Raw genomic sequence first — 24,677 nt, forward strand, 5'->3', positions numbered from 1 at the left:
TCATCAGTGGCATAATTACAGTGACACAGTGTAACCCAAATGATAAACTTGGCGCACACAATGCTGGTAGACATGTGAGTGGTGGTAATGTAACTATGTACTGCAGGAGGTACTAAACCCTCACTTGAACTTTAGGTAAATTCAGAGCCATATCCAAACGTATGGCTCAAGCCCATCTTTGTTATTAACCCAGATCAGCCTGGTATTTTTTAAAGATGCATTTATCTGACCCAACCTGGTAATTTGATATAGAAATTGTTAAATAAATAGTGTTAGAGAACGGTGTGATACACTAGTATGCTCCTTGATTGTTTAATATTATTCATAAATCTCAGCAACAGGACTCATGCGTTAGGGATATATTTTCTCCTTGTTGAGCATACATCAGTCTCATTAATATTACTTGGACTGATTTATGCATATTGGGAGGTGAAAAGGACATTTAGCAACTGCATGGATATGTGCTGAAACAAGCCTATCACTTACTTCTGTGTACTTGTAGAAGTCATTATCTGCAATTTTTCAAATCATGCTAAGTAGGACGGCTTGCTGTCTTTGTAAATATTTTCAGTCCATTACTTATAATGCCTTTCAAAATGTGTACTTTAAACATCTCCTGGATATATTTTACATAGTATTAATTATATCACTTCTAATTTATTTAGCACCCTAAAAAGTTCTTCTCATTAGGCATATTAGTCAAGTCATTATAATACAAGAGAGCCAAGCACTGGCAAATAATTGGTAGGAAACAAAGTTTCAAAGTCATCATACAGTCACATTCCTAAGAGATTAAATGAAAATTATAGTCTGGTAATAACTTTTAAGAAGTTTAAACTAACTGTAAAACTCCAAACATAAAACTTCTAATCTGGTTAAATATATACAAAACAGTCCACTTTCTTATGGAAACTGATCAACTTGTAGAACTCCTTTCATTAATATTTGGCTGCTTTTGACTATCAGGACATAAGCGCTTAGGCTCCACCCTTGATACTCTCAGCTCGGAGCACGAGGGACATCACAGTACATATGTGGCTGCCCCTAAGGGTACAGCTTAAGAAAACTCTCCTGCACTGGTGCATGAGACATGCACTGCCTACAGTATAATAGATATGTGCAACATATCTCAAAGAACATTAGTTACAAGAAGATGAGTAACCGCTTCTTGTGGAGAGACGGATATAAAATAAAGAAAAGCTAGCACTGAAGAAGCATGTAATTTTCATTTTGAATGGCTGCCAGCTATCTCAACCAGTGAGATAGTGAGAGGAAATACAGTTAAGTCTGTTGATGAAAACTAGGCAATAGTAAGAATATTCACTAATAGGTCCTATATAGATTAACCACTATAAGAAACTTAATACCTTGAAAATCTTTTTACAGCAAATAGTAATTAAGGCAAGCACGTAACAAAATCCAGACTTATTTTTACACTGGTATATTATTTTGGAATAATTAATAGTTAATGTCATTTCCAACTGCATTTTCAAAAAATATACTAATTTTTCCTGTAAAAAACTGTTTGCTTCATAGAAAACTGAACAGCATAGAGCAATGCAAAGTAAAGGCAAGCAGGAGAAACTGAAATTGCTGAAGAAAATCACAGCCTATAATTTGGACTGGGAGAGCCATGAAGAGTAATTTAGCAACATGTTTAGTATATTTTTCATCAGGCCCGTGAAGAGTGACTTTATTAAAATGGTCTTAAATTATCTATAGAAGAACTCTGTTCCCTTCATATTTTCTTGGACTTCATAAGAACTAAATAAGAATCAATATAAAAGGATAGCCGGTGGTTCTATTGATATTGTCGGAAAATAAAAGTAGGAATACCCCATACATAAATGGAACGATCCTTTTCAAGTATTCAAAAATTAACAGAAAACATGACTTCATATTAACAGGAAGGACGATTTTACCTATAGATTTTCTTTTCTCTTACATAACATGACCATCAGTCCTTCCAATGGACTTGCATCCTTCTGTGCAGAAAAGCTCTAGAGCGGTCAGTCATGAGTTGGTGGATAAAATGAAGCAATTGCTGTTTCATTCCACTGAAATGAGTTCTGTTGCCACAAGAAGGATTTTCTGGAGGGGAAGGTTCAGGCCTCCAGCTCATTATTCATTGTGTAATTTTGGCTTTGAGTTTTCTTTTCCTTTGCTTGCTTATTTTACTTATTTCATTTCTTTTCACATCAGCGTTCAACCCTGTTCCAAATCTTTGAGGGTGCTCAGGAAATAGATTTGCTTCTAGATGGCAATAAAATGAGACAGTGTGGTTAGTGTTCGTATCTTCCTTACTCTGGATTTTTTTCTTAGTAACCCAGTTTTGTGGAACAAAACGGTGCCCTCCCCACAGCATGACCTTGCATGCCCATAGAGGACAACATTTTGTAGTTTACGCCTTGTATGCGAAAAAGTTGTGGCGTGCTTTACTGAAAGTGTCATGGTATGCCACTGCTCAGGCTGAGTTTCAAGACATTCAGGTGCTGCATATCCTGTTCTGCAAGGCTTTCCAGATACGACCACGTCACTGTTTGCCTATACAGTACATGGACTCATTTTGTACTATATACGCATTCCTCCTTTCAAACTGTAATCTCTTCAGGTTAGAGATCTGGTTCTTTATTCAGCACAGTCTTCCGACTGTAAAGCACTAATGGCAAAATGTAAATAAGAACACCAAGAGCAGCGGAAAAGATATTGGCTGATCAGTTATTTAAAAACTCATTAAAATAACATAGCTGTTTTCTCTCTATCTTCTTTGGTGGACTCTGATAATAATGATAATGATGGAAGAGGCTGCTGCTAGGGTCTTCTCTATTTTTTCACTTGTGAAGAACAGAAGTACAGTAGCTTTCTTAACTGAAAAATAAAGTTCATCATGGGAGAGCCATACTGAAGAGAAGAGGTTGTAAATGCCATTCTTTCTCCCAGGTTTGGATTACTCTCTTCCCTTTGAAAATAATCACATAGCAAAACTGGATAAGTCAGGAAACTCTCCTCTTTAGGGTTACTATTTGTAATCAGTGAGAGTCTGTCTCCCTGGGCAGGAAGGCTCATTGTCAGCTGGATTGTAAGCATCCCTGCAGTGACTACAGGTGTATATAGGATAGGTATCCTAACATTCTGTCTCTTGGTTGTTTAGAAAAGTGTGATTAGAAAAGAGTTGTGGCCTCTGTTCATTTCCTAGCAAAGAGATGTTTGCAGATCACAAAAACCACCACCAGATGATGACTCTGATTGGCAATCTCAGCAGAGAGGCCAAGTAGTGAATGGATCTGAATTGCACGCTCACCTGTAAAGGTCCTCAATCAAAGGAGGCAGCATATTGGCAGTATGGGGAAATGTGTGCTATTGGCAGCTAGGTTTAACTTTAATTTCTAAATTAATTTTAGAAGAAAACAGTCAGATGGAGAAAGTTTCTCCTGAGAATCCAAGTCAAAGTCCTTATTACCAAAACAAGAAGTGAAGTACTAACACTTTTCTTATTGAAAAATAAAACAACAAAAAACCAGCCGCTTGTGGAGGACCTTTGCTGGATTCAGAAAAAAAAAATGTGTAGGTTCTTCTGGGGTCATACTTTCTGCTCAACACAAAACAAAAGGAAGAAGTATTGTCTCCTGAAGCAGTAGACTTTTGGCCCTGTCTTCTTCCCTTACTTGCTATTACTATGTCAGGTAGTGGAGGTGCTATTTCATTAACAAGATTACAAAAATTGTTCCCTGCAGACATAGCAAAAAGAAGGAAGTAGAAATTTGGGTAATTCATTGTTAAATGAAAGAACATTCAAACAAAAACTAAATCTCTCTGAGAAAGTGAGTGCCAAAATATCAGGACTGACACACATTGAGGGCACAATATTCTGGTAGAAACAATAGTAGGCTGCTCCTTCATTTTAACTGACTAATGATTGATAGCTTTAAAACTGCTTTCAGTTCTCTGCAAGGAAGGCCATAACTAAGTAGTAATGATTAGTAGACATTTTCAGAAAAAAAAAAAAAACGCAGCACTTATAGTCAAGTGTGTCTATTGTACTGAGAAGAAGGGAAGAAAGGAAAACATTAAGCCCTGGTCTACACTGGGACTTTAGGTCGAATTTAGCAGCGTTAAATCGATGTAAACCTGCACCCGTCCACACGATGAAGCCCTTTATTTCGACTTAAAGGGCTCTTAAAATCGATTTCCTTACTCCACCCCTGACAAGTGGATTAGCGCTTAAATCGGCCTTGCCAGCTCGAATTTGGGGTACTGTGGACACAATTCGACGGTATTGGCCTCCGGGAGCTATCCCAGAGTGCTCCATTGTGACCGCTCTGGACAGTACTCTCAACTCAGATGCACTGGCCAGGTAGACAGGAAAAGAACCACAAACTTTTGAACCTCCTTTCCTGTTTGGCCAGCGTGGCAAGCTGCAGGTGACCATGCAGAGCTCATCAGCAGAGGTGACCACGATGGAGTCCCAGAATCGCAAAAGAGCTCCAGCATGGACCGAACGGGAGGTACGGGATCTGATCGCTGTTTGGGGAGAGGAATCCGTGCCATCAGAACTCCGTTCCAGTTTTTGAAATGCCAAAACCTTTGTCAAAATCTCCCAGGGCATGAAGGACAGAGGCCATAACAAGGACCCGAAGCAGTGCCGCGTGAAACTGAAGGAGCTGAGGCAAGCCTACCAGAAAACCAGAGAGGCGAACGGCCGCTCCGGGTCAGAGCCCCAAACATGCCGCTTCTATGATGAGCTGCATGCCATTTTAGGGGGTTCAGCCACCACTACCCCAGCCGTGTTGTTTGACTCCTTCAGTGGAGATGGAGGCAATACGGAAGCAGGTTTTGGGGACGAAGAAGATGATGATGATGATGAGGTTGTAGATCGCTCACAGCAAGCAAGCTGAGAAACCGGTTTTCCCGACAGCCAGGAACTGTTTCTCACCCTGGACCTGGAGCCAGTACCCCCGAACCCACCCAAGGCTGCCCCCTGGACCCAGCAGGCAGAGAAGGGACCTCTGGTGAGTGTACCTTTTAAAATACTATACATGGTTTAAAAGCAAGCATGTGAAAGGATTACTTTGCCCTGGCATTCGCGGTTCTCCTGGATGTACTCCCAAAGCCTTTGCAAAAGGTTTCTGGGGAGGGCAGCCTTATTGCGTCCTTCATGGTAGGACACTTTACCACTCCAGGCCAGTAACACGTACTCAGGAATCATTGTACAACAAAGAATTGCAGTGTATGTTTGCTGGCATTCAAACAACATCCGTTCTTTATCTCTCTGTGTTATCCTCAGGAGAGTGAGATATAATTCATGGTCACCTGGTTGAAATAGAGTGCTTTTCTTCAGGGAACACTCAGAGGAGCCCATTCCTGCTGGGCTGTTTGCCTGTGGATAAACAGAAATGTTCCCCGCTGTTAGCCACAGGGAGGGGGGAAGGTTGAGGGGGTAGCCACGCGGTGGGGGGAGGCAAAATGCGACCTTGTAACGAAAGCACATGTGCTATGTATGTAATGTTAACAGCAAGGTTTACCCTGAAAGAGTGTAGCCACTGTTTTATAAAATGTGTCTTTTTAAATACCGCTGTCCCTTTTTTTTTTTCTCCAACAGCTGCATGTGTTTCAATGATCACAGGATGTTCTCCTTCCCAGAGGCTAGTGAAGCTTAGAAAGAAAAAAAAACGCTCTCGCGATGAAATGTTCTCCGAGCTCATGCTGTCCTCCCACACTGACAGAGCACAGACGAATGCGTGGAGGCAAATAATGTCAGAGTGCAGGAAAGCACAAAATGACCGGGAGGAAGATGGCGGGCTGAAGACAGGGCTGAAGCTCAAATGTGGCGGCAGCATGATGAGAGGAGGCAGGATTCAATGCTGAGGCTGCTCGAGGACCAAACCAGTATGCTCCAGTGTATGGCTGAGCTGCAGCAAAGGCAGCTGGAGCACAGACTGCCACTACATCCCCTGTGTAACCAACCGCCCTCCTCCCCAAGTTCCATAGCCTCCACACCCAGACGCCCAAGAACGCGGTGGGGGGGCCTCCGGCCAACCAGCCACTCCACCACAGAGGATTGCCCAAAAAAAAGAAGGCTGTCATTCAATAAATTTTAAAGTTGTAATCTTTTAAAGTGCTGTGTGGCATTTTCCTTCGCTCCTCCACCACCCCTCCTGGGCTACCTTGGTAGTCATCCCCCTATTTGTGTGATGAATGAATAAAGAATGCATGAATGTGAAGCAACAATGACTTTATTGCCTCTGCAAGCGGTGATTGAAGGGAGGAGGGGCGGGTGGTTAGCTTACAGGGAAGTAGAGTGAACCAAGGGGCGGGGGGTTTCATCAAGGAGAAACAAACAGAACTTTCACACCGTAGCCTGGCCAGTCATGAAACTGGTTTTCAAAGCTTCTCTGATGCGTACCGCACACTCCTGTGCTCTTCTAACCGCCCTGGTGTCTGGCTGCGCGTAACCAGCAGCCAGGCGATTTGCCTCAACCTCCCACCCCGCCATAAACGTCTCCCCCTTACTCTCACAGATATTGTGGAGCACACAGCAAGCAGTAATAACAGTGGGAATATTGGTTTCGCTGAGGTCTAAGCGAGTCAGTAAACTGCGCCAGCGCGCCTATAAACGTCCAAATGCACATTCTACCACCATTTTGCACTTGGTCAGCCTGTAGTTGAACAGCTCCTGACTACTGTCCAGGCTGCCTGTGTACGGCTTCATGAGCCATGGCATTAAGGGGTAGGCTGGGTCCCCAAGGATACATATAGGCATTTCAACATCCCCAACAGTTATTTTCTGGTCTGGGAATAAAGTCCCTTCCTGCAGCTTTTGAAACAGACCAGAGTTCCTGAAGATGCGAGCGTCATGTACCTTTCCCGGCCATCCCACGTTGATGTTGGTGAAACGTCCCTTGTGATCCACCAGAGCTTGCCGCACTATCAAAAAGTACCCCTTGCGGTTTATGTACTCGGCGGCTTGGTGCTCCGATGCCAAGTCAGGGATATGGGTTCCGTCTATGCCCCCCCCCAGTTAGGGAATCCCAGCAGCAAAGCCATCCACTATGACCTGCACATTTCCCAGGGTCACTACCCTTGATATCAGCAGATCTTTGATTGTGTGGGCTACTTGCATCACAGCAGCCCAACAGTAGATTTGCCCACTCCAAATTGATTCCCAACTGACCAGTAGCTGTCTGGCGTTGCAAGCTTCCACAGGGCTATCGCCACTCGCTTCTCAACTGTGAGGGCTGCTCTCATCTTGGTATTCATGCGCCTCAGGGCAGGGGAAAGCAAGTCACAAAGTTCCATGAAAGTGCCCTTACGCATGCGAAAGTTTCGCAGCCACTGGGAAACGTCCCAGACCTGCAACACTATGCGGTCCCACCAGTCTGTGCTTGTTTCCCGAGCCCAGAATCGGCGTTCCACAGCATGAACCTGCCCCATTAGCACCATGATGCATGCATTGGCAGGGCCCATGCTTTCAGAGAAATCTGTGTCCATGTCCTGATCACTCACGTGACCGCGCTGACGTCGCCTCCTTGCCCGGTATCGCTTTGCCAGGTTCTGGTGCTGCATATACTGCTGGATAATACGTGTGGTGTTTAATGTGCTCCTAATTGCCAAAGTGAGCTGAGCGGCCTCCATGCTTGCCTTGGTATGGCGTCCGCACAGAAAAAATGCGCGGAATGATTGTCTGCCATTGCTCTGACGGAGGGAGGGGCAACTGACGACACGGCTTACAGGGTTGGCTTCAGGGAGCTAAAATCAACAAAGGGGGTGTCTTTACATCAAGGAGTATTTCAGGCAGGACTTCATGGACGGTTCCAATAAGAAATGGTGCACCTAAGTTATTGTTCTTATTGGAACAAGGAGGTTAGCCTGGCCTCTGATTGATACATGGCTAGATTTACCTCGCTGCACCTTCTCTGTGAGTGACTGCAGTGTGACCTAGAGGAATGAGTCCCCTAGACAGGGGAGGAGGCAAATGAGTACAAAACAAATCTGGTCTATTTCTTGTTTTGATCCACTCCATCTATCTTTTACATCTTTGGCTGGCAGCAGACGGTGCAGAAGGACTGCATGCCATCCACATCTCATGGCTGCTTGGCAGAAGATGGTACAGTACGACTGCTAGCCATCCTCATCTCTTGCCTGCCTGGCAGAAGATGGTACAATACGACTACTAGCAATCCTCATCTCTTGCCTGCCCGGCAGAAGATGGTACAGTACGACTGCTAGCAATCCGTATCGCCTGCCTGCTCACCATAAGACGGTTCAATAGGACTGACTGCAGGACTAAAGAGAATGACCTGGTCAAGTCGCTCCAAATTTAGTCCCTGCGCCCATGTCTGCCCAGGCGCTCCCAGCCGACGTGGCCAGGAGCACCTCGGACATGACGATGACGGCTACCAGTCGTACTGTACCGTCTGCTGCCACAAGGCAAGGGGTTGCTGCTACTGTGTAGCAATGCCGTACCGCGTCTGCCAGCACCCAGGAGACATAGGGTGACGGTTACCTGAGTGGTCTCCATGCTTGCCGTGGTATGGCGTCTGCACAGGTAACTCAGGAAAAAAGGTGCGAAACGATTGTCTGCCCTTGCTTTCACGGAGGGAGGGAGGGAACGGGGGCCTGACAATATGTACCCAGAACCACCCGCGACAATGTTTTAGCCCCATCAGGCATTGGGATCTCAACCCAGAATTCCAATGGGCGGCAGAGACTGCGGGAACTGTGGGATAGCTATCCACAGTGCAATGCTCCGGAAGTCGACTCTAGCCTCGGTACTGTGGAAGCACTCCGCCGAGTTAATGCACTTAATGCACTTAGAGCATTTTCTGTGGGGACACACACACTCGAATATATAAAACCGATTTCTAAAAAACCGACTTCTATAAATTCGACCTTATTCCGTAGTGTAGACATACCCTTAAACTAGTTCTCTTTTGGCCTAATTCTACAAGGTGCTGAAGTCCCTTAATTGTTGAAGAGAGCTAGAGTTGAGGGAACTCAGCACTGTACAGGAGTCATTCTGATTCTGTACCTTAAAGGATCAGAGCTTCCGGAAAATTCAGACACCATTGTAGAATATGAGACTGATCCAGCACTTCTTAGGCAAAATTCCCACTGAATTCAGTGGTGGTTTACCAAAGTAAGGACTGCAAGATCGGGGTTTGTCATAGGCTGATTGCAAATGACTGCTCAGTAAAGAAATATATGTTTATGGTGCCAGTGTTGTTTGAAATTCAAGCACAGTGCTGATTCAAGAAGCTATTACAAAATTACTGCTGTATAATCAAACAATTTTTACAAGTGCTAGAATATGAGTAACAAATCCTATTTAAGTAACAGTATTCTATTTATGAAAAGTGGTGGGTAAGGTGAAAAGTAGTACATTTTGGATTGTTTCTCTAGGCTCCAAAAATGTGGACTATTTTTCCCTCTGGTGTCTGATAGGTGAAACTACAACTGCTTGAATGGATTTTTGAGAAATTTCAGTATTTTAATGGATATCTAAAGATTATGAAACTTTGCTATAGGTCAATAGCATGTTTAGCTATAATTTGAATTTATTAGACTTTATTTTCTAATTAACTATAGATTATCGGCCCAGTCCTCCTCCCACTGAAGTCAAGGAGAGACTTGCCATTAACTTCAATGGATAGTACATTCCTCATTATAATAAAAATAATGGGGTAGGGGGAAGCTACTACAAATTAACGTACACAGCTAATTTTTGTATCATACTATTGAGTCATAAAAACAATAAAATTTTAGTAAATGGCAGTGAACATGGCAAGAAACTCCTGTTGCACAGAGAGAGACTAGAAAATGTGGGTAATTTAATAGGGGAAGATGTAGAACAGTGCACTGCTACATATGCCAGTATAATCTGTAATAAAAGGCCATAGCTTCTAGACATGGCCAACACTTTCCCAAGCCCCTTGCAATCTGAGATTAAGCCTGCCACTGAGCCCCACTATGTATCAATGCGTCTTACATGCTTAAGATACTCACTTCTCTGTTAAATTTTACCACAGGACTCTGCATATTTTTGCCCATAAATTAATGCCACTCAGGACAGTCCCATTTTCTGTAACTTACTTGCCCAAGTAGTATTTGCAGCACTTTGCTGGTGCTATCTGACTCCTCACACATTTTTTTCAGACCAAACTCCTATTTTTTTCCGATGAAGGGCCTGCCCATTTCCAGAAGCAGCATGTGGAGGAAGGTGGAGAAAAGAACAGGCCTATGGTTCCCTCCTACTCCTCACCATTCCCCACACTCTTGCTCTTGAAGGATTTTGGAGAGGGGGAGGGGAAGGCACGTAACTTTACTGCTCTCCCTCTACCCAGACTCATGATCTGAATAAGACTTGAACGATCACACAGAGGGGAAGTGTGGAAGAGGGACTTCTTGCAGCTGTGTAGGACTGAGTCACAATCAGGTTGTCAGGTGTTAGTCCCACTGTTGCTATTCTCACAGTAGCATTGCAAGCCTCACAATAAAATCAGACATTGCATGAAAATCTCAGCTCCCTGATCTGAACCACTTTCCTAGAAATGAAAAGCTTACTTACTAATTCCAACTGATTTTCCAATTTAGTGTAGAATCATGTCAGTTTCAGTCAGGTTCCAAAGTTTCATGGAGCATATGTCATTTAGAAACACCATATGTTAGTGCTTCTGAAATGAATTTTTTTTCTTTGTTTTTTTTTTTTTTTTGGAATTTTCAGTTCATGGAATTTTCTAAGCCATATCTTCTAAGCACCAGAAATTCTGAGTTTCGGACAGCTCCAGTTAAATCTCAGGAGAACAGCTCATAAGATTTCTGTGCCCTTGATTCTGAACCCATCCCCTAGCCCTGATCTGACTTCGAATCTATTCCCAGACTCTATTCAGTCTCAAACCTGAACCCTACTCTGAACCTCATCTAGTTCTGGAATCAAATTCCATGCTTTTGGTCATCTCTATTATTTACTTTGATCAACTTTTCATATCTGTTTTCCAAAATCTCAAATACCATTATAGCAACTTTTTTATTGGATCTGTAGTATTACAAATATGATTTTGCTGTCCCCTAGGTAAGAAAAGATGCACTGGACTAAAAAAGGCAAGCCTCTAGATGAAGTGGAAATCATATTAAGGTTTCTTTTTATTCTCAAGCAAGTAACCATTCATGCACAATAGTCAAAAAGAGCGAGCAAGATGATGTACTTCATTTCACTGAACCAAAATAAGCAGAACGAAACCTTTGCTCTTCAGTAGTGCACATAGTCACAATACAATCTGTTAGGTATATATCTACATCCATACCCGGAAGATATTTACCTCCTCCAGGGGAAAAAACAAAGCCAACCATACAAATATACAAAACATACAAACATACAAAATTTTGTTAGTCTCTAAGGTGCCACAAGTACTCCTTTTCTTTTTGCAGATACAGACTAACACTGCTGCTACTCTGAAACCATAGAAACATGGGTTTTTGTTGGAATTGAAAACAAGAAAAAGAATTAGTAACTCAATCTTTCCATCAAAATATTTACTTTACCGTGATCATGGAATATCATCTGCTGACAAAGGCTTAAATAATTTTTTCTGAAAATTCAAAACAAATTGAAAAATTTGTTAGAATATTTATGCCTACACTCTAAAACTGGCGATGGTTAATTATAATTTGTATTAACCTTCACAGCTGATGGGAGAATTGTTTTCAATATATACAATATTATCTGCTTTGTATGACAAAGAATATGCATCACTGTTTCTACTGCAGTTAAGCCTTGCTTTCCCACCTGACCCCAATGAACAAACAAACAAACACACACAAACAGCAAAACAGGTACACATGGACTATTTACTGGAAAGGAGAGTAATAAATGTTACTTTTATTTTATTTTTCTGCTGAATACATCCAAACCATTGTGCATTACTTCAAAAACAAACATTTTTACTGATCTCAAGTTGAATGTACCATATGGGGCAAATGTAAAGAGGCAAAGGATTTAGGAAAAGTGCCATCAAATGAAAATTAAAAACCTAGCTTCTTATTTCATAAGACCATATTGACATAAGAGTGGCCAGACTGGTTCAGACCAAAGGTCCATTTAGCCCAGTATCCTGTCTTCCAAGAGTGGACAAGGCCGGGAGCCCCAGAGGGAATGAACAGGTAATTATCAAGTGATCCATCCCGTGTTGCCCATTCCCAGCTTCTGCCCATTCCCAACATCCCTGCCCAACATCTGTTTTGTCACAAAAAGACTTGCATTAGCTCTGCAGGGTTTCAAGTAACACCAGCAGTGGGAGAGATCATTTTCAGTATGAATGAATAAAAGGATACCATCCTCCCAACTAGTTTATCAAAAACCTTACCTGTCCTCTTTTCTTTCTGTTATCTTTGTGTTCTAAAGTATACAAAAAGGAAGACTAATTTTGAAGTAGGTTTTAATGCTGGGTTTAATGTATTTGAAAGAGTAAACTACTGTATTTTATTTAAAAAATATGGATTAAAGTATGGAAAATATTTGATTCTAATGGGTTAAGTTTTGAAAAGGGACACAACCTAAATCTGCATTCAGAATTTTGTAGAAGAAAACCATCTGTGGTTGCTAATAATAGAACTCATATATATCTATCTCACTTTCTGACTGCTTTCACAAAAGCTTCTACTGGAGTAAGTCCTCTACCATACACTTTCTCCCAGTATGCAGTTGTCCTTTCTTCATTCAGTTCCACTGGACAAGTTCCACTCTTCTCTGATGCAGCCTCATTCCTTTGATCCTGCTTCTCTTATCTACGCTCACGCATTCAGCGCCTTAAATCCTGTTCCCTTTCCATTTCTTTTCCTTCTCTTTCTGCCCATGTTCCCTGTCTTCCCTTGCACTCTCAGTTATTCATTCCATGGCTTTTAACTTCTCTCTCTTTTCTTGCTTCTTCCTTTCTGCACTTACACATGCTGTTATTATTCCGATCCTAATAAAACCCTTACTCAACCCACCCCCTATTTCTCTTTTCTCCAAGCTCTATCAATGAGATGCCTACTTCCAGAGTCTCAGCTTAATCTTCTCTAGTGCTCTCCTTGATTCTCTCCATGCAACCTAAACTGTCCGTGAAGTTACTCATAACTCTTCCTTTCCAAGTCTCCTCTCTATATTCATTCTTCACAATCACTCTCCTGTATTTGATGTTGTGGAGAACCCTCTTTTCCTTAGGCTTCTGTGACTGTTCTTTGCTTGTTCTCCACCTATCTTGGAGACAGCTCCATCATTACTTCTACATTCCTCCTTCCTCTTACTCTGCACTTGAATTTCCCAGTCAGTCTGTCATTAGTTCCCTCCTTTTTTCCCTTCTGTGCTAGCTCTCTTGTGGCCTAATCCACTCCCACTCTCATCAGCTCTGCGCTAATTACTCTCAGATCTTTCTCTCCTTATTACCTCTTTGCCCTGAGCAGACTCCCATCTCTACTTGTTGCTCTTATATCGCCTCAAAGATTTCTTACAGCTCCATAAAAATCAATCTGGAGAAAAAACAAACTTCTCATCTTTCCTGCTAACTCTCTCCTCTGCCTCCTTCTCCATCACCACTGACAATCCCTTCCTTATGCACCCAGTCACTCAAGCATGCACTGTTTTTGTGAGGATATGCCATTACCTCTGTGATAAGAAAAAAGAAAAAAAAACAGGAATATTTACCAGCTGGAAGGAACAGAAATGTAGCAGAGAGCTGTCAAATGGACACTATCTTTGCCTAATGGAAAGGACCAACGATCAGAAAAGCATGTTGGGAAAGATAATCAACATATTCAGCCAGTTATCATTACTATTCATTATTTGTACTACAGTAACACCTACTTGAAATTCATAATTCTAATAAGGGAATGGATCTGATCAGCTTTGCAGTCTGACAGCTAGTTTTCTCCTTAAGAGACTCTCAGTAATTGCAATATAGACATACTTGCAGTGATATGTAAAACTTACTAAAAATAAGAAGAAATTATATACCTGTTGAAGCAAGTTCCAATGCCTTGTGACAATCCAACATAAATATACTCTATGTGCATCAATAACTTCTGTCACTAGATGTTGAAACTAAAAGAAGCCGCATCATATTATTTCTAATGTACTTTAATGAAGACAACTGCCCTAGGGGAAAAAAAAGTTCCAAGGAGTGTTCCATTCAATATTATTAAAGTGAACAGATTTTTAACATGGTAACTACTGCCAAAAGCACCGCCAACAGATTATTTTCAAAATCTCAAGCAGCAAAAAAAATCTTATAAAGCTCTGGTGAGCTGTAAAAATCTGATGTTTGTTGAACCTTTGGCTAAGTGGTGCCAAAGGAAGTATAAATCAACTACTTTGCCTAAAATGGCTTTTAAAGAAAATCCCTCAGAGTTTGCTGTAGATGAATTAACAAGCAATTGGTTGTAGAGGGATTTCTCTGTATGGCAAGCTAATGAAATCTGACAGGTTGAATGGTGCAAAGATAATGGGCTGAGCAGTCCACTGACTGTAAAGCAGAAGATGATTAAGGTTAAGATTTTGAAAACAAAACAAAACCCCATATCCTAGAATTGGGTCGAAAGGAACTATGTGTTCAGTTTAAGGGTTCAATTGCATAGGTTCAATTTTCTTACTAAAGTATTAATCTAATTCAAGAAAAATAGCACTCTCTACTTTATGTTTATTTCATCACTGTGTAATTCACCATTGCCTCTATTCTCATGGTATCATTCACCTCTTCACTCTAAGTGTGAGCACACAAATATAGTTATATTTAGGCATTCTAATAGAATACCTGAAACATCTCTCTGATTCAGCTCAGCATAGAGATTCTATCATCACTGCATCAGAACACAACCATTCCTTAGAATAATTTTTCAAAAACACAGATAAGTCCTGAATCAGATTGCAGAAGTTGAAGAATTACAATAATAATAACAACAATCCACTAATTCAAAGAATTGTTGAGCAATTTAACTTATAGCAGAAAAAGCACAATTTGGTGCTTGTAAAGTAATGGGCTGCTGTCAGCAAGGCTATATGTAAGAAAAAATATAAAAGAGATATGTGAGAATGGTGATTGACTTTTGGCTGACCCAGAAGTGGACAAACATAGTGAGCTGTATAATCAACAAAAGCTATCTCCCCACAACCACAGCTCAGGTGCCAACCAATGCAAAGAGTTCTTCTTATCCACCACAGAAAAGGTTTGAAAGTTCCACAGGGTCATACTAGAGCCAAGATAGAATCTGAATAGAATAAGGTGACCACATAGTTTTGCCAAGTTGAGTCAATCACAGGAGACTAAAAGTGCTGATAAAAGTGCTTTTTACCACAAGAGGTATTAAGTACTAACATCAGTAAGATGCAACTGACAAAGCCCAGCGAGAGCTCTCAGGGTACAGAACTCAAGGATAGGGTTTTCTCAATGGAGAGCTCTCAAGTTTGAAACACTACCTTGCCAGCAATCAGGTTGCGTTGTGACTTGCCACTCTCAAAACATGACACAAAACTTGCTTCTTTCTCTCAATAAGAAGTATTGTAAAATAGGTCAATGACATTTTTCCCTTTGCAGAGAGAAATCTATCACCAAGCACACCCCATATAAATACAACATAACTTTAAAAGGAGCAGAGAATTTTGGACCCAATCCTGCAAACACTTAAACATGCATAGGTTTAAATGGGACTACTCATGTGAGTTAAGTTATGAGCTCACTTAAAATTTGCAGGATCAAGTCTATGGTCTTTAACTGGTAGAACTGTTTGGGCAATTTTCATTAAACGTTTATGGGTGAAAATAGAGGGAAATGGCATACCTTTTGGTGATATATTCTTCATATTTTTCTATCAGTTCTATTAATTAGAAGTCAGTTATGCTTTTTTAAAATCCTTGTATTAGAGTCACAGATACTGATGTGCAAGGCACATCAAGGATAGATTAGAATAGGTTTTATTGAGGTATGGAGACCAATCCAGCATTCCTCTGCATTGCTGTCACTAGAGCATTTCTTAAAGTATGGGTGGGTGGAGGTGAGGGTTAGCAATTCCAGCCAAGAAAACAAAAATAAAAAAACAGAGCAGGTTGACTGAGTGGTACACTGCAAAAGCTGAACTACCAATGTTGCTGCTTCCAGATTATGATCACTGTAAGCACTGCACTAGAAACAGGAAGTAAGGAGACTAGGCAAATAACAGACAATTTCCTGGTGAGAGTGAGAAAATGGGTACCACGTTCAGAGACTTAAAGCTGATCTCTGCTATTCCTAAACTCCACAGTGTACACAGAATTAATTTAACAGGTTGTGAGAGAAAGTGATGGACTGGAAGTAGGAGATATATCCAGCCTGAAGATGTAAGAGGGCCCTTCATGGTTTATCCTAAAAGAATACAAAGATTAACAAGATGCAGGACAGGAGGATGTGGCAAATCAGAGTTTCTTGCCAAAAGCAAATGCCATAATTAATATGCCTTAGTGCCTGACAAATGCCTTAATGCCTTTAATTACGCAATTCATCCATTCTTCATCATTATTATTTATATTACAGGTGCAGTATAGCCCTACTCCACTGTTTGCAACCAAAAAAGCACATTACACTCATTACAGTCTATCAGCTAGAAACCAGAAAACAACTCATATGTACACTTAGTTTCCAGCCTCTTCAAATATGCTGATGTGAAACATGTTTCTAGTTAGATAACTAGAATGCCTAAGTATAATGACAGATGGAATGTAAGAAGGGTTCCCATTCAGTGTGGGTGTCATTCACAGTAATAGACAGTTTATCCATGTCCGGAAGAGGCATTCCTTTCTTGAAAGTTTAGTTCAGAAGTCCAAAAATGAATGAGCACCAGACAGATACTACTTTATCATGATGGCCAGCCTCTTAGAAAAAAAGTAGCTGTGTGACCTAGCGCGTGAGACACAATCAAAGCATTAAGTCATCAGATGCAGTAGTGAAGCAGTTTATCTGGTCGAAGTGATCAAATCTGACCTATTATTACATGAACCTTAGTAATACTTTCTGAAAATGGAAAAAGATGCCTATATCAGGGTCAAATAGAGTTCTTAAGATGACAACTATTCCAAGATAGAATGAAATGCATACTGAGACAGATGGACTAAAATCATCCAGAAATTGACTTTACAACCAGGTAATCTAACCTCCAGAGACCATCCTGCACTTCAGATTGAATGAGATGGAAAAAGTGAGTTTTGACCACCCAGCAAGCAAACAAAGGTATCACAAATTGTATGTTGATTAAATGCAGTTGCAACAATTAACTTTTGTGAAAAATTAAGACACTATAAGAGCCCTACTCCCATCTGTAGGAAATCCCACACTGGTACCGTTAGATACTCTATGCCCTTTGGACTATTGATGGCTGGATTTTGTTTTAGTCACCTCATATTTTAATATTCAGTCCCAAGTCTATGAATGATAAGGGAGACAAGGAGTAGAAGAAGAATGGTGCCATTTGATTGGGGAGGGCGGAAGGCAATGGTTCGGAGGAGATGGCTGACCAGGGGCAGATAGCAAGAGGACATAAAATAGGAAGCAACTGGAGAAAGGAAAAATCATGGCATTAACAAGACATGCCTCACCCTTGGTGTTAGTCATTTTGCTAGTATGTTTTGTGTATGTCCATTGTTTCCTTTGTTCTACCCTTTTCCATTGTTCAAAACTTTTCAATTTTCTATTTGGATCCTAAACTCTTTGAGGCAGGGATTTGTCTAATTCTATATACGTGAGGCACCTAGCATATTTTGGCACTCAATAAAATAATAAACGATAATAATACCAAAGCTGTTCCTGGATTTTTTTTTTTTAAAATCTTATGAGAAAGATTTATTCTTTTAAACTAAATGAATTGATCTCTGGTTGGGAAAAAAAAAACAAAGCAAACCCATATTTAAATTAATCCTAGGGCCAGAGAACAAGATTCAAAGGTTTTGTGTAATTTTCCTCCCAAAAGCATGTGCTCCAGTGAAGTGGTTATCTAAGGTCTGTTCCTGCTCCATGGAAGTCAGAGTTTTACCACTGACTTTAAGGGGAGAAGGAACCTACAATAACCTATTATTTCTTAAAGATGGATTAGAACAGCAGTTCTCAAACTGTGGATTGGGACCCCAGAGTGGGTGACAACCCAGTTTTAATGGTGTCACCAGGGCTGGCTTAGACTTGCTGGTGCCCGAGCCTCAATGTCTGGGGCCAAAGACTCGATTAGAACATGCAAAAATAATTACAAGGGGGCATATCTTCAGCTGATGTAATCTGTCATAGATAATGGAGCTATGTCAATGTACACCAGCTGAGGATCTGCCCTCAAGATACTAATCAACTGGTTAAAGGGAAGAATTGCTTAAGTCTGTCATGACACATGAAACTCCATTATCACACAACAAACTATGGGCAATGCAGGCATTACTGACACAGTTAAGTGTAAAAATTCAGCAGGCTTGAACATAGTTTGGCAGACTACACTGAACTTCCATCATAGAGATGAAATACTACAGTGAAGTGAAAGAACAGATTGAGAGACTCAGCAGGAATCTCTTTTAAATCCTGTTCGAAGATAAATATACCAGTAGAGTTGCATGTATTGCGAGGACAGCCATTCCAAAAACCTGCAATTAAAGGTGTGAATGTGTTAATTAAGATCAAATGATATTCTGATGATTAATAATATATAGATGTTTTTATGAACCTGTTCACTTGCAGTCTGCCATCCTCTAACATACGTAAAATACAATTTAAGGCTGCAATACATAGACCTAGAATGTAGGACAGACCCAGAATACTTATTTAGCTAATTTCTAATTAACTGATTGTAAGTCCTCTGGGACAGGGACCAACTTTTTGTTCTGTGTTTGTCCAGTGCCTGCCACAATGGGACCCGGGTCCATGACTGGGGCTCCTACACACTAGTACAATACAAATAATCAATAATAATAGTAATGGCCATGTCATAAAAATAAAGGGAAGGATAAATCCCTTTAAAATTCCTCCTGGCCAGAGGAAAAATCCTCTCACCTGTAAAGGGTTAAGAAGCTAACGGTAACCTCGCTGGCACCTGACCAAAATGACCAATGAGGAGACAAGATACTGGGAGGAGGGAGAAAAACAAAGGGTCTGTGTCTGTCTGTATGCTGCTTTTGCCGGGGACAGAACAGGAATGGAGTCTTAGAACTTTTAGTAAGTAATCTAGCTAGGTATGTGTTAGATTATGATTTCTTTAAATGGCTGAGAAAAGAACTGTGCTGAATAGAATGACTATTCCTGTCTGTGTGTCTTTTTCGTAACTTAAGGTTTTGCCTAGAGGGGTTCTCTATGTTTTTGAATCTAATTACCCTGTAAGGTATCTACCATCCTGATTTTACAGAGGGGATTCCTTTACTTTTATTAAAATTCTTCTTGTAAGAAAACTGAATGCTTTTTCATTGTTCTAAGATCCAAGGGTTTGGGTCTGTGGTCACCTATACAAATTGGTGAGGATTTTTACCAAACCTTCCCCAGGAAGTGGGGTGCAAGGGTTGGGAGGATTTTGGGGGGAAAGACGTGTCCAAACTACGTTTCCCAGTAAACCCAGATAAAGTTTGGTGGTGGCAGTGGAAATCCAAGGGCAAAGGGTAAAATTAATTTGTGCCTTGGGGAAGTTTTAACCTAAGCTGGTAAAAGTAAGCTTAGGAGGTTTTCATGCAGGTCCCCACATCTGTACCCTAGAGTTCAGAGTGGGGAAGGAACCTTGACAGGCCATTCTATCCTAGTAAGCATAGTCCTCTTTTTTTCACCTTTTTCTGAACACTACAGTATATCACAATCTCATGAAAAACAGAACAAAAAAAGAGTAAATAAAAAACAAGACATTCTTCCTTCTAAACACTCACGTAAGTGGGATTGGAGAGAAGGGAAGAAGTTTTATCTTGGGAAAGTGGAGAGGTCTAGATCTAGTGAGCTTTTCATCCTGGTGAGTTTTGTATGTGTTTATAATATCTGTACAGCAAACAGAGCAAATAAATATACGTACAGGAATCTGACAGTCTAGATCCTCAACCCTCCTGTGTTGTACATGGGGAAGCACTACATCAACCTGCACCTGATACCATAGCACTCAGAATATACCCTGGAATTTCTACACACAAAACCCAATGGGACTAAAGAAAAGTCTGTCATCTGTACATGGAAATGTTAAAGTTTAAAACTTGAAAAGTTTCACATATAAGTGGAGGTCAGAGTCTGCTAATCAGGTTCTTACTGACTACCCAGTAGAGTATCATTATACCATTTCACTTTAAAAGAGAAATAAGTAAAAAAGATTTCAAAATTAAAATCACTGACAAGGCAACAGTAGAGGTAATAATTTATATTAATTTATCTTTCCACTGTCATGGGTATTACATTGTTTCAGCTGTGCACAGGAAACAAGATGTCTTATATTAGGGAATTTAATAATGAACCACTGTGATTGATAAGAAGAGCATTAAAACTAGGAGATGAGGGGAGAAGATTGAGAGAGAGTCAGGAAATCTCCATGTCTGGCTTCACAGGGGAATGAGTATATAACAATGGAAATTACCACATCTGAGGTGGGAGAAAAACTTAAGGGAGCTTAATGAGCTCAACTGGGTATAAGAGGATAACTTCCCATCACAGAATGCTGAAAAAATTGGCACATGAGAGTCTGGTAGCAAGAATGTTTCATGAATCCATGTATCTATCTATCTATTTGGGCAGGGGTGGTGGCTGAAGAATAGATAACATCAGACATATATTTAAGAAAGTGGGGGTGGGGAAGTGATCTGGGCTATTACAGTGAAGAGGTTTTAGAACAAATTGTGAAGAAAAGAATAATTAAATTAAGGGAAGTAAATGGTAAAGGGGAAGTAATGCAACCAAAATAGATCGTGCCAGACTAACCTGATTTCTTTCTTTGAGAAAATAACGGATCTTTTAGATAAGGGAAACACAGTAGATCTAATATACTTGGACTTCAGTAAAGCATTTGACATCATACCACATCGGAAATTATTAGTTAAACTAGAGAATATGGGGATTAATATAAGAATTGTAAGGTGGCTGAAGAACTGGCTAAGGGGGAGAAGGTAATGGGCTGTGCTGAAAGGTGAACTATGGGACTGGAGGGAAGTTACTAGTGGAGTTCCTCAAGGATCAGACTTGAGATCCATATTATTTAATATTTTCATTAATGACCTTGGCACAAAAAGTAGGAGTGTGCTCGTGAAATTTGGTGATGATACAAAGTTAGGAGGCATCGTCAATACAAAGGAAGATCAGAATATTACACAGGAAGAGCAGTATGACCTTGAAGACTGGAGTGACAGAATTAGGATGAAATTCAATAGCGCAAAGGCCGTGCACTTGCTCTTTAATAAGAAATTCTGCTACAAACTGGGGTCTCATCAGTTGAAAGTGACAGAGGAGGAGAAACCTGGGTGCGCTTGTTGATCACAGGATGACTACGAGCCACCAGTGTGGTGCAGCTGTGAAAAAGGCAAATGCAATCCTAGGATGTATCGGGCAAGGCATTTCCAATCGTGACAGACAAGTATTAATGCCACTGTAAATGGCACTGGTAAAACCTAATCTGGAATACTGCATACTATTCTGATCATCTATCTCTAGAAAGGTGAATCTAAACTTGAACAGGTGCAGAGAAAAGCTACAAGGATGATCAGAGGAATGGAGGGCCTATCCTATGAGAGGAGAATGGAAGAGCTTGGCTTGTTTAGCCTAAACAAAATGAAGGCTGAGAGGGGATATGATTGCGCTCTATAAATATATTAGGGGAATAAACATTAGGGAGGCTGAAGAGCTATTTAAGCTAAAGGAACAATGTTGGCAGAAGAAGAAATGAGTAAACTGGCCCTGAACAAATTAAGGATGGAAGTTAGAATGTGGTTTATTATGAGGGGTGGAGGGGGGATGGGGAGGGCAAAACAAATTAGTTTTAAGAAAGAGCTGGAGAAATGTATGAGTGGAATTCTCTGACAGTGATCTTGTGATGGTAGGGGGCAGGGCAGTAGCACTGCAGATCCCTTATGGTTTGTCTTATGTCAGGGGTGACCAACCTGAGGTTCCTGAGCCACATGTGGCTCTTCAGAGGTTAATATGGGCTCCTTACTTAGGCACTGATTCCGGGGCTGGAGCTATAGGTGCTAACTTTCCAATGTCCTGGGAGTTGCTCACTGCTCAGCCCCCTGCTCTGCCCCAAGTCCTGCCCCCACTCCACCACGTCCCCCAAGGTCCCTGCCTCTTCCCCTGAGCCTGCCATGCCCTCGCTCCTCCCCTTTTCCCCCATACCCCCCTGTATACGTGAAACAGCTGATTGTGGAGGGAGGAGGTGCTGATTGGTGGGGGCTGCCGGCAGGCGGGATGCGCTGGGGAGTGGATGGGGGCTGCTGCTGAATTATTGTGGCTCTTTGGCAAGGTACATTGGTAAATTCTGGCTCCTTCTCAGGCTCAGGTTGGCCACCCCGTCTTATGTTATTAAAGCTCAAGCTTCAGTTCAGCCATGCACCTGCAGAGGTCCAGAAAGCATTCTCTCCCCACATTCTCCCTAAAGTTATTTTGTTTTGGCTTGGTTTGTTCTCCTTCCTCTGAAGCATCACAGATGGCCACAGCTGGAGATTGGGCAATGGACAGGGAGGGCTAGGGCTTTGAGGTGGCACTGAGCATTCTCTCTCTCAGGGCTGGCTGGCTGGTTCTTGCTCATGAGCCTAGGGTCTAACTGATCCCTATATGTGGGTTCGGGGAGGAATTTTCCAGTGGTCAGATTGGCAGTGACCTTGGGGGGTTTTCACCTTCCTTTGCAGTGTGAAGCTGTGGGTCACTTGCCAGGATTGCCTCAGTGTATCCCACTTAGTCAATTCCCTGCCATTGCAGGGGCTGCACATATTGGTGTATCTCAGTCCCTCTTATTCTCTGCCTGTGACACATAACAGTTTAGTCTCTTTAGAGCTGTAACACTTTATTCTAATTTTAGTGTTGGATTTAGTTTGTAGTTGCTGGGTATTGTTGGTGGCCTGTGATATACAAAAGGTTAGACTAGATGATCTAGATAACTAGATGGTCCCTTCCAGCCTTAGACTCTAGGACTCTCCTTCCAGCAAGAGATTTTTAATTTTTAATCATTAAACACATTTTATAAATAACTTCCACTGCCTTAGACTAAATACACGTTCCATTATTCAGTCTTTTTACTCCACTCTTTACTCCTAAAGTACTCAAGCTGTGTTTTTAAGATTTAACACATACGACTTGTTTGACTCAAATACAGGCTAGAATTTAATCAGGGACTATGGTATATCCTAAATGCCAGTAATCAAAATATAAATATAAGAGCAGCACTACCTTTCTGGCCTGGATACCCAAATACTGTAATATTACCTAATATTGTGCCAAAAAGTATATTTTCACTAATTTTATTGTAAACCTTTAACAGATTAAACAATGATTGTGCACTATTTGCATCTTCTCATTTACTTAGGCCTTTCAGCTTTACTCTCACCTATGAATTATTTCTGTAATATGGGCATGGGAAATAATTGAACTATTTCCTCATGACATAAGCTCATCATATATGTTCCACTTCATTCTCCTGCACTAAAGGTTATGCACCTCATGCTTTAATTTTCAGTGTAATGCTTAGGGTTTTTAATAGGGTATCCATTTTTTTTTTTTTTGTAAACAACATTACTTTGGGATGCCTGTGGAGCTTCATTAAAAGATGTTTTGAACCTTAACTCTTTTTAAATGCAGTTTGTTGTTTGCAAATCCATAGTTAAATTGCAAAATTCTCCTAAGACTAAGCTTTGTGGGGCAGGAATTGAGTCTCCTTCCATGTCATGAACAGCATCAAGCTTGCTCGGGTTGCACAACAATCAAGTACGAATGTGTAAATGAAGTGCTGTGTAAATTAACTATATTATATACTTTGGTTTTTGGGTTTTTTTATTTTTAAATTAATTATTGACATCTGTAATTCTCTCTAGAACACTTCATAACTAACTTCACTGTTTTGATGAGCCACTAGTCTTGGGGTAATTATGTATCTTATGGTTCACAGAAGCATTACTATCCACCAAACTGAATTACTAGTATCCAGATTTGAAAAGGTCAGTTCAGTGAGTGTGTCAAAAATTTAACCTGGAATGCTTCCAGCTGGTACAAAATACATACACCTGACTACTATGGGCAATAGGTGAGTTTACAACTACAACTTAAATTGCCTTACACCTTCAGTTTGCCAGAGACCTGGACCAAGGCCAAACAAAGGCAAAAGTCAGGTTGAGGGAGTTCTGTAGTGTAACCCGTGGTCAGTGTTAGAAATGATACTAAAGCTTCTGCGCTTTTAAATGTCACACAAAGCAGCTGGAACATATTTGAAATGCCTCACCTAAAACACACAACACAAACAAACAAGGCTAAAACCTGTTTGCACATTGTTCACTTCTGCATAAGCACCCAGTCAGCAGCTGATGAGGTGTAAGACATCCCTACATTGTGTGGCTATGGAGGATTCTGTTTAGTGGTGACCTTTGTACTTTAGCTCCCACGGGGACAAAGCACTGAGAGTTGAAGAGGTAAGGACTGGACACAACAAGCATTGCCAATTACTCTGTTCTGAACTCGGACTTCTAGCCAAATGCTGATCCTTGCCACTAGCAA

The sequence above is a fragment of the Lepidochelys kempii genome, chromosome 4 (genome assembly GCF_965140285.1).
Source record: "Lepidochelys kempii isolate rLepKem1 chromosome 4, rLepKem1.hap1, whole genome shotgun sequence".
Lineage (NCBI taxonomy): Eukaryota > Metazoa > Chordata > Testudines > Cheloniidae > Lepidochelys > Lepidochelys kempii.